This window comes from Pinus tabuliformis, chromosome 2_1 (genome assembly GCF_031772625.1).
Source record: "Pinus tabuliformis cultivar Carrire ecotype Pingquan chromosome 2_1, CPIR1, whole genome shotgun sequence".
NCBI classification, from domain to species: domain Eukaryota; kingdom Viridiplantae; phylum Streptophyta; class Pinopsida; order Pinales; family Pinaceae; genus Pinus; species Pinus tabuliformis.
Genome location: NC_142299.1, coordinates 713,783,132 through 713,793,321, shown reverse-complemented (window position 1 = coordinate 713,793,321; position 10,190 = coordinate 713,783,132).

The window sequence follows — 10,190 nt, the reverse complement described above, 5'->3', positions numbered from 1 at the left end:
AGCAATATTGCTTTTTTATTCAGAAAAAATATATATATTTTAAGAAATACATATCAACTCCATGTTTAACACTAACAAAATCATACATTACCTTCACACCAATTTATATAAAAAAATTACACAACACTAATATAATCACCTTTACACCTATCTTCTTAATCTATATTATAAATCTATATTAAATTCTTCGCATGATTATGTCACAAAGTTTGGAGTTTGAAATCTCATTGTACTAAAATCACTGTCTATTTTTTTTTGATATAATTATATTTTTCGTTTTTATGAATAGTTTCATCTTTTCTTCTTTATTCAAAATAATACGACGAAATGAGTTCCTTTTAAACTGTTGAAATTGTGGTTAGTTTAAAGAAAGTATGTAAAGCTAAATGAGTTGTTTTTAAAAGGTTGAAATTGTTGTTAATTTAAAGAAACTCTGTAGAGTTTAAAACAATTAGTTGTATTTTTATAAGATTATTTAAATTAATATTTTTTAATAAAAAATTAATAATTTAAAATAATATAAAGAAATTATACATTACATACATTTAGCTTTAAGAGGAAGACATCGAAGCAAAGCAAACCCAACTTATTAAATTAAACATATAAATTAATAGATGAACATATATTTACCCAAATAAAAAAAGGGCTAAGAAACCCAATCCGATGGTTTCATGCTGTACGATCTGATTCCTAATGTTCTACTAGACTGATGTCAAGCTATATACGATATCCCTTTTTGTCAATTCTTTACGACACCCTAACGTAAGGTACATCGCACTATTATATATTATATATTATATATTATAATTCTGGATTATTATATATTATTTTCAGTATTATACGAACCGATAAGTTACAATTTATTGCAGGGCTGTTTTCCGCACAGTTTTTATGAAAGTTTATTGTCAATACTTTATTATTTATCTTAAAAAGTCATAGCTTGGTGATTCAGGTTATATAAGGTAATGTTATTAATGAGTATGGATATATTTTAATTATTGATTTAGTAATTGTGGAGAGATTAATTTTTTTGAAATTATGGAGAGAGATTAAATTTCTCCAAGTTACAAATTTCTTTTTAGTAAAAAATTTGAATTTTTTTTAACATCCGAAAGGATTGATTAATCTCTATGCTTACAAAATTTATCATTAAGATAGATCTATATTAAAACTATACACACATGAAAAATAATCAAAACTATACACACATGAAAAATAATCAAAATATAGAATAGTGAGACTACTTTAAATAGATTAATTTTTTTGAAATTATGGAGAGAGATTAAATTTCTCCAAGTTACAAATTTCTTTTTAGTAAAAAATTTGAATTTTTTTTAACATCCGAAAGGATTGATTAATCTCTATGTTTACAAAATTTATCATTAAGATAAATCTATATTAAAACTATACACACATGAAAAATAATCAAAATATAGAATAGTGAGACTACTTTAAATATTATATATATATATATATATATATATATATATATATATATATATGGAATTAAATAATCTCACTCTTCTAAATTTAAATATTTTATATATATATATATATATATATGGAATTAAATAATCTCACTCTTCTAAATTTTGGTTATTTTTCATGTGTGTATAACCCTAATATAGATCCATTTTAAGAATTTATGCCTTTTAATTTCTTTTCTTATATATATAAAAGTTGATATTGAAATTAATTAATTAATATGGATATTCAAATAATGTATCTAAATCATATATTGAAATATTTTAAAAAATAAAAAATTGTACATTTGTCTCAGAGTAAAAGTACAAATGTAATATCTATAATTTTTTTATTTTTTTGTTTTTATTTTTATTAAATGACTTTATCTCTTTAAAAAAAAATTAATATAAAACTTTGTTACATCACTTTTTTTTATATTACTTTTAATTAAAAATAGTATAGATCCATCTTAAGCACGATTCTAATATAGGTTTAGAGGGATCAAATCTCTTCATGTGCAAACCTCTTTTACAGTGTCAAATTTAAAAAAAAAAAAAATGAAATTTCCAATAAATATGTAGTGTTTCTATCTATATGTATAAAATGTGTAATTTTTAAATAGTATATATTTTATAAATAGTTGATATTATTATTATTATGTTACATGGTTCACAGAACCCAAGATATATAACCCTTCAAGTTCAAAGTTTCTTTTATTCTCTGGACTTGACCTCTAAATAGAAAAGGTGTTGTTAACCAGGGGGATTGACCAATTAAGTTAACCATCAACATTGACATTAAAACATTTTAATAAAAAAAATTGGCTTGACCCATGGGGGATTTGAATATTGAATCTCATGATTTACATAAGCTGGAGCCTAAGCGACCACAATTCCGCCCATAAAACAATGGAAATTTTGGCATGATTTTGAGAAAATCCAGTAGAATTTTTTAGAAATCCAGGTTACAACTATCAAGCTTTAGGATTTTGGGTGCCCCAGAGTTTCTTGATGGTGCTAAATCCATTTCTACCATCAAACAATTGGTTTAGAAACTCCTATAATTAGATTTCTTGAAAAACATCTCATGGACTTCCGAGAACCACCCTAGTGGACTAAACATAAGCTAATATTACTTAATTCTTCCTCTTAAGATATTTTATTGATGACCCAAATCAAATTTGTTTATTATGAATATTATTTAATGGCGCATATTAATTTTAGATTAAGAATTGGATGAAATACATACATCCCTATTATTTTTTAAGTTAATATTAATTAATTCTTGATGTTAAGATATTTTATTAATGACCCAAATAAAAGAAAAATATTATTAATATTTTTAGATGGGTCATATTAATTTTAGGTTAAGAGTTTGATGAATTACATATCTCCCTGCTATTTTTTAACTTTCAATAATAAAAAATGGACATTGAATATTTTATTTTATTTTTTCCACAGAAAAAAGCGAACCTTCTATTATGAATAATAGGTAGTTACACAGCAAATGCAATGCATTGCAAGAGGACTCGTTCTTTGCCATGAGGCAGGGGAAAGAACAGAGTCGCTGCTGAAATAATGAGAGATCAACACCGTCAAAGCGCACCCGGGATGCTATGAACCAGCGCGGAGATCACAAATGTTTACATTCAGAAAGAAGAAAACGAGCGCCGAAAAGAGCTGGAAGGAGAGAGTCATAAAACCTGATAAAAAACACGCCTCTCTGAGGCCCGAGGAAGGGCCGACCGACGAATAGAATTTCCCATGCAGAAAAAAAGATTTCGCACAGGGAAGGAGCACCATCGTCCAGGCAGAAATCCTGCGTAAACACGACCAGGATTCTGAAGAAAAGGAAAATGGAAATAAGGATCAGGTCGAATCGGGTCTCCTTATACAAGGAAAACAGCCTGCGAGACCTGAGAAGAAGCAATGAAATAGCAAAGAAAAAACTAGAGAAACAAGACATGTATGTACAGAGCACAGGAAGGAGAAAAACAGAGAATAGAACTAAGCAAAAATGGGATGCTCAAGAGGACGAGCAACCCCATTTTCTTCTTCCAGGACAATCCACGACCCCATCATTTGATTAACACCTTCTTTGGAGAGACGATCAGCATCAATATTTCTTTCCCTGTATATGTGACTGAGAGAGAGCTCCGTGAAGTGATTTTTTAGTCGAGAAACTTCTCTGAGAAAGGGAAGCAGGGTGAAATTGTTGCAAGACTGCGTCCCGTTGAACCAACGCACAATGTTCATAGAGTCCCCGAAGATCTGAACCTCATGCATGTTCCGCAGGACAATCCAACCGAGTAGAAGGTGGAGGGCTTTCAATTCAGCAAAATTATTGGAGCCTTGTCCGAGGCCGACTGAAGCCTTGACAGTCTTGTCTTTTGAAAGATGAATTATTAAACCAGCCCCACAGCGGCCATTTAAATCAGAGGCTCCATCAAAGTAAGCCCACGGAATGGAAGGTCTTATTGTTTCTAGTCGAACCAGCCTGGGAGAAGGAGAAGTAGGCGGAGCAGGGATACTATCGAAAATTGCAGCTCCTTCAGCGGCCAATCGTGCGATCGGGAAGACAGAGTCCTTGAAAATGACCTGGTTCCTAGCCAGCCACGTCCCCCACGTGATGAGGAGCGGGATGGATCTCTCTCTGTCATTTGCAGCTTCATTCCACCACTTCTGCCAGGCTTCTGAAATCCCTTGCCCTTCCCACCTATAAGGGATTTTAATTAACCTTAACGATTCAGCCCAAAGACTAGTGTTGAAGGGGCAGTAGAGGAACAGGTGTTGAACTGATTCATCGCTGTTCTTGCATAGAGGACACCAGCCCAGGCTTATCCTACCCCATCTTTGAAGAAAATCCCAGGTAGGGACTTTTTGGAGTAGAGCACACCAGAAAAAAAGTCTGGTTTTCGCTGGACCTTTTAACTTCCATAGAGATTTGGCCCACCAAGGCGGATTTTCCCACCCTTTCTGGGTCATCAGCCATTTGTACCCCATCTTTGGAGAGTAGATGCCATTCTGAGCAAAAAGCCATCGAAGTTCATCTGGGGCATCGGAGAGTCTGACAGAGGAGTTAAGGAGGTCATTCCTATACGAATCCCATTCCTCCAGCCATTCTCCATCCAATTGAAGATCTATTCCTTGCATCCACCCTTGGTTCCATATGGAAGTGGTCCGGGGATCGGCCACCTGGTTTAATGTGAGGAGACCTTTCTCTTTTAACACCACAGCCAACCCCTGGGATAGGGAGTAGCGCTCTGAACAGCCAATCCAGGGGTCTCTGCCCAGCCTAATTTGAGTGCCATCTCCCACACTCCAAGCCAATCCCTTTTCAATGATGTTGACAGAGGCAACCACGGCTTTCCAGACCACCGAAGAGTGTTTGCAGGCCTTTGATGGCAGTCTGATCCAATCTGTCATTGATAGAGGGTCGATGTATTTTCTCTTAGTAACAGAAGTCCACAAATTGTCAAAAGAGATTAACCTCCAAGCTAGTTTTGCTGCTAAAGATTGTGAGAAGCATTGAAGGTTTTTGATCCCCCAGCCTCCCCACTCTTTGGGGCGAGCCACTTTATCCCAGGCGATCCAGGGAGTAACCTTTTCTGACTTGGAACCTGCCCACAGAAACCTGCTGCAAACTTTATCGATTTGGGAAAGGACTCCTTTAGGAACCCAAGTCAGACTAGCCCAGTAGACAGGCACAGCCATAAGCACAGATTTTATTAACACAAGCCTTCCCGCCCTGGAAAGCCATCTGAAGCTCCAGTGTTTCAGCTTGGATTCGATTTTGGCAAGAATCCAGGTCCAATCTTTGTTTCTGTAGTTGTCCGGTTTGAGGAGAAAGCCCAAGTATTTGAAGGTATCCTCCAGCGCTTTGACATCGAAGTTTAATACCATCTTCATGCTGTGCACCATATCTCTGGACAAACCTGAACACGTAAGAGAGGATTTCTTCTCGTTTATACAGAGTCCCGTCACCTTCAAGAAAAGGTCCATGATCCTTTTGAGCGTCTTACAATCCTCCAGGCTGCCATTACTGAACAGAATTATGTCATCCACGAATAAAAGGTGGGTAACCCAGAGATTTTCAGCTGCTTCAATGCCTTTGAGGGTTCCTTGTCTTTTAGCATCATGGATCAAAAGGCTTATGCCCTCTGCAGCCAACAAAAACAAAAGAGGAGAGAGCGGACAGCCTTGACGCAATCCACGTTCAGGGTTGAAAAAATTGGAAGCCGCTCCATTAATCAAAACAGCTATGGAAGAGGAAGAAATACAGCTCATAATCCATTTCACAAAGTCATACCTGAAACCCAGGTGAGTAAGCAGAAGCCTGAGAAACAACCAACTGATTCTGTCAAAAGCCTTTGACAAATCGATTTTCACTACAACTCCTTTTTTTTTCCCGATTTTGAGGCTATGGAGAGTTTCTTGAGCAACTCCAACCGCTTCATGGATTTGTCTGCCGTCGAGGAAGCCAAATTGCTCAGGGGATATGTTTTGGGAGAGGAAGGGTTTTAATATAGAGGCAATGACTTTAGCAATGATTTTGTAAACACAGGTGCACAAGGATATGGGTCTGAAGTCTGCAAAGGAGCCCAGGAGGTCAGATTTAGGGATAAGAGCGAGAAAAGTGGAGTTGAAGGGATGGAAAATTGATCCCATACACCTTGACTCTTCTACAACCGCCACAAGCTCATCACCAATGAACTCAAAAAAGTGATGGAAGAATTCGACAGTCCAACCGTCCGGGCCAGGGCTTTTGTCCTTTTGCAATGATTTGAGAATGTCCTCTAGCTCATCCTTTGAAACAGGGGCCATGATGGAATCGTTGCCTTCCTCCTCTATGAACCTAGGGAAGAACTGAGCAACTCGAATGACTTCAGCGATAGATGCTTCCTCTGGTTGTTTAAAGAGATTCTTAAAATAGGAGTTCCCTAAAGTAGCTAGCTCTTCAAAAGAGAGAGCCCTATCACCATTGGCTTTTTTCATTTCCCATATGGTGTTGGAATTTTTCCTGCCTTTTGCATAGTTCTGAAAAAACTTGGTGTTGTCGTCCCCCGCTTGCAACCAGATCGCTCTACTTTTTAAGTGCCAGCTTTCTTCCCTGTTCTGAAGAATCTGCTTCCTTTCCATCTCCAGGTCTTTGAGTCTGGCCCGAGACTCTTCAGTTCTATAGCCAATACCTCCTGAATCTTCGAGAAGGGCTATTTCCGCATTGACATTTTCCAGAGATTTTTCTTCATTTAGTTTCTTCTGGTGAGCCCAATACTTGGAGGCGGCCTTCATCCTTGTGAGATTTTCCATGAAAGCCTTGCCGCGACTTCCATCTTCGCTGAGGTTATCATTAATCCAGGTGTTGTGGAAGAGGCTGGTATATGATGCATCCTGAAGCCAGGAAGCATTAAATTTGAACGGCGTGCCCGGTTTTGGGGAGGCACCCTTCATCTCGAGGAAAACAGGGAAATGATTCGAGAGACCTCCTTCTCCAACCCAGTGTCTGAAAGCCTGTAACTTTTCGGACAGCGAATCACAAATTAGGAATCTGTCGAGCTTCTTCCCAACCCAGTCATCACCTATTCTTCGGTTTCTCCACGATGGACGCATCTTAACCGGAGTGACATCCACCAAAGGAGAGGAGGCCAGCTTGTTTATGAAGAAATCCGTGAGAGGGTATGCTCGGGCTCTGACCCCCCAGGACTCTGTCATCCCCAGAGAAAAGTTGAGGTCTCCGCCGATTACCAGATTAGGGTGCGCCATAAACGACTTAGCAAAAAAGGGATTCCAAAATTTCTCCCGATCCGCAACAGGACCATAGACATTGATAATGAGGAAAGAGATGCATAGTTCGCTTGAGAAGAGTTCCACAGCCAGAACATTTTCCCATCCCCACAAAGAGATCTCTCTAAGAACCTTCGAATTGAAACCCAAAGCCACCCCTCCTGAGTGGCCATTGGCATCTAGGACATGAAAACTCCAGCCCGGAAGGAGCTTGTTGAGACAACCTGTGACTTCTTCCCCTTTTCCCAAAGTTTCTTGGAGTAAAATAATGTCAGGTTTATTGGACCTGACCATTTCCTTCAGAGCTAGCTTTTTGGGTTGGCTAGCTAGACCCCTACAGTTGTAGGATAAAATGATCATCGTAAAGTCGCAGAGGGTGTCCGCTTTGCTCTAAGCACCCCTGGAATAGATAACTGCTTCCCATCTGCAATGTCTATGACTGCCTTCAACTGAGCCTTCGACAGATCGGTTTTCCTTCCTCTTTTGATCCTCCGTCCCGAATTCTCTGTATCCAGCTCCAATCCACTCGTTGCGGGCCCTTTTCCTTTTCTATTGGCCAAAGGTCTGAGGTTGTATGGGGGCTCAGGACTTCGGACAGAAGGAGGGGTAGAACAGACAATTTCGAAGGGAGAAGAGGACAGGAGCGGGGAGGAGGGGATGGTCATAATAATGCTGTCAGAGGAGATTTGCCCCTTCCTCAGTTCCATCGAATCATTCGAGAGTTGTCTTAAAGGACCAGCCTTATCACTACAAGGCATAGATGGAGCAATAGAAAGACATACAGAAGAGGGAGGGGAAAGAATCAAACTCGCCTGATCCAAACCTACCATTTCAGAGATTAGTGAGGGTCCCCAGGAGAACATCTGATGAGAGTTGTGGTCCTTTACTGCTAACCCCGGATGGTCCTGGAAGTCTATCTCTCTTTGCTCCATGGCCAAACCCTGAGAAGATGCCGGGGGATCGCTTTCCGTTGTCTGAGCCTTTGCGTCCTGAGGGATCACCTTCTGATTTGTCTTCTGGGTGTTTCTGCTTCTCCTTTGTCCTCTGCGCCGACGGTATCCAAGCGGACATTCCCGGGCCAAGTGACCATATTGATGACATCGGTGGCATCTGAAAGGGAGATTTTCATAGTCCAAGATCTGAACGAACTCCAGACCACGATACTTCAGGTTCATAGCGTCCGCCAAACCTGCCCTGGGGTTTAGACTGACTAGGATACGGGCCACTCCCCATTCATGCGTTCGAAGGTATGTTCTATCGATGTCGAGAAATTTCCCCAGAGTGTTGCCAATAGAGGTGAAGGCAGAATCAGTCCAGAATTGCATAGGGAGGCCCGGAAGTTTAACCCAAACTGGGGACTCCACCTCTTTTTCTTTCTGGGCGTCAAACAGGGGCGTCCATCTTTTGAAGAGGATTGGCCTCTTACCGAAGCTCCAGTTTTTTCTCATCACCCAGTCAGCGTGCTCCTTTTGTTCGAATCTAACACAGAACCAACCTCTGTCCAAGTTTTTGATTTGTTCTGGTTGTCCCGGTGCCTCTTTCCATTCCATCTGAGTCCACTCTTTTATGTAACCTACCGAGAACTTTCTTCCTCGGACTCTACCGACTAGTAAAGTTTCTGAGGCTTCCATAGCCTGGTCAATGAAGATGTCCACTCCAAACACACAGCTAGGACGCGCCTCCTTCATTTTGATGGGGTTGATCCTTTTCCTCTTTCCATCCCTGCCGACCTTCCTGGCTTCTCCCATTTCTGTCTTCTTAATGGCAGGATCAACTGCCTTATCTGCCTCATTCAGCTCAGGATTATTAGCAACATAGACTCTGTTTTCTTTTTCCTCCTCCTCAGCCGGCCTTTTTATCCCATCCCCTGGAGTAAGAGGTGTTCTTCTCCCTAGATCCTCTTCTCCGATACCTGTTAGCTCCCTTCCCTTTCCTTTATTATAGGGGTCTTTGGATATGATGGCAGCCGGGACTTCCAATGCAGGTTTTATAGCAGAGGCCTGTTCCTGGCCTCCTGACTTCAAGCTCCCTCCTCCCATCGCCATGTCAGGAGACCGAGGGTACCTTTTTTTGTTCGAGAAGAAATGTATTAGGTTTTTCTCAGAGACATCAAGACCCCAGCAGGCAAGAAGGTCTTCTGGAGCTGGGTCTATATCGACGGTCTCAACCTCCTGGGCCATCTCGCGATAAGCACCACTTCCTGGGTCCACCATTAATATTCAAAACTAAAAACTGTCATAGTATTTTCAAAAATACGGTCCCAGAAGCTTACTACCCTGGCCAGCTCTCTGCCTCCCTGCACGCACTGATTCCTTCTTTCAATCTACGCTACCACTGCCAGAGGAATCCCTATTTGTCTGCAATCGAAGTCGCACAGAGAAGAGTCTTCGCTAGGCTGATCTAGCTCCGCAGGAAAGACCCGTCCTTGGCTTCCATGGCCGCATCTGTCTTCGCCTGCCGTTAGGGTTTAGTTGCAGAGCCCAATTTGATATGACATAAACTAGCAATTGCACTACATGTTGCAAAGGAAATGTGGTAAGGCAGTAGTATAGGGAAGAATAACATAGATCAGAAAAATGTGATATGTTGTGAGATTTACATAAATTACTACCTCTAAAAACATGTAATAAATTAATTTAACTTTACAAGAAGTTGATAGTTTAGTTGTTATAATATACCTTTCAATATAAGCAAATTAAAATAAATTTATATTGAGAATTTGTAAATTATTGTAGTTGTGATATTGAATTTTGGTTCAATAGTGACAAACTGATTCAGAGTAGATTGAATTGCATGGTTTTCATACATAGATTGGAGGACTTCAACTGAAACCAATTGGTTGGTTAAGTGGGTTAATTTTGTGTTCAAGGGTTTCCATATTCACTTTAATTTGTATTTCCACAATTCCAATAATAATGAGTTGTAAACCCATCAAATTTATAT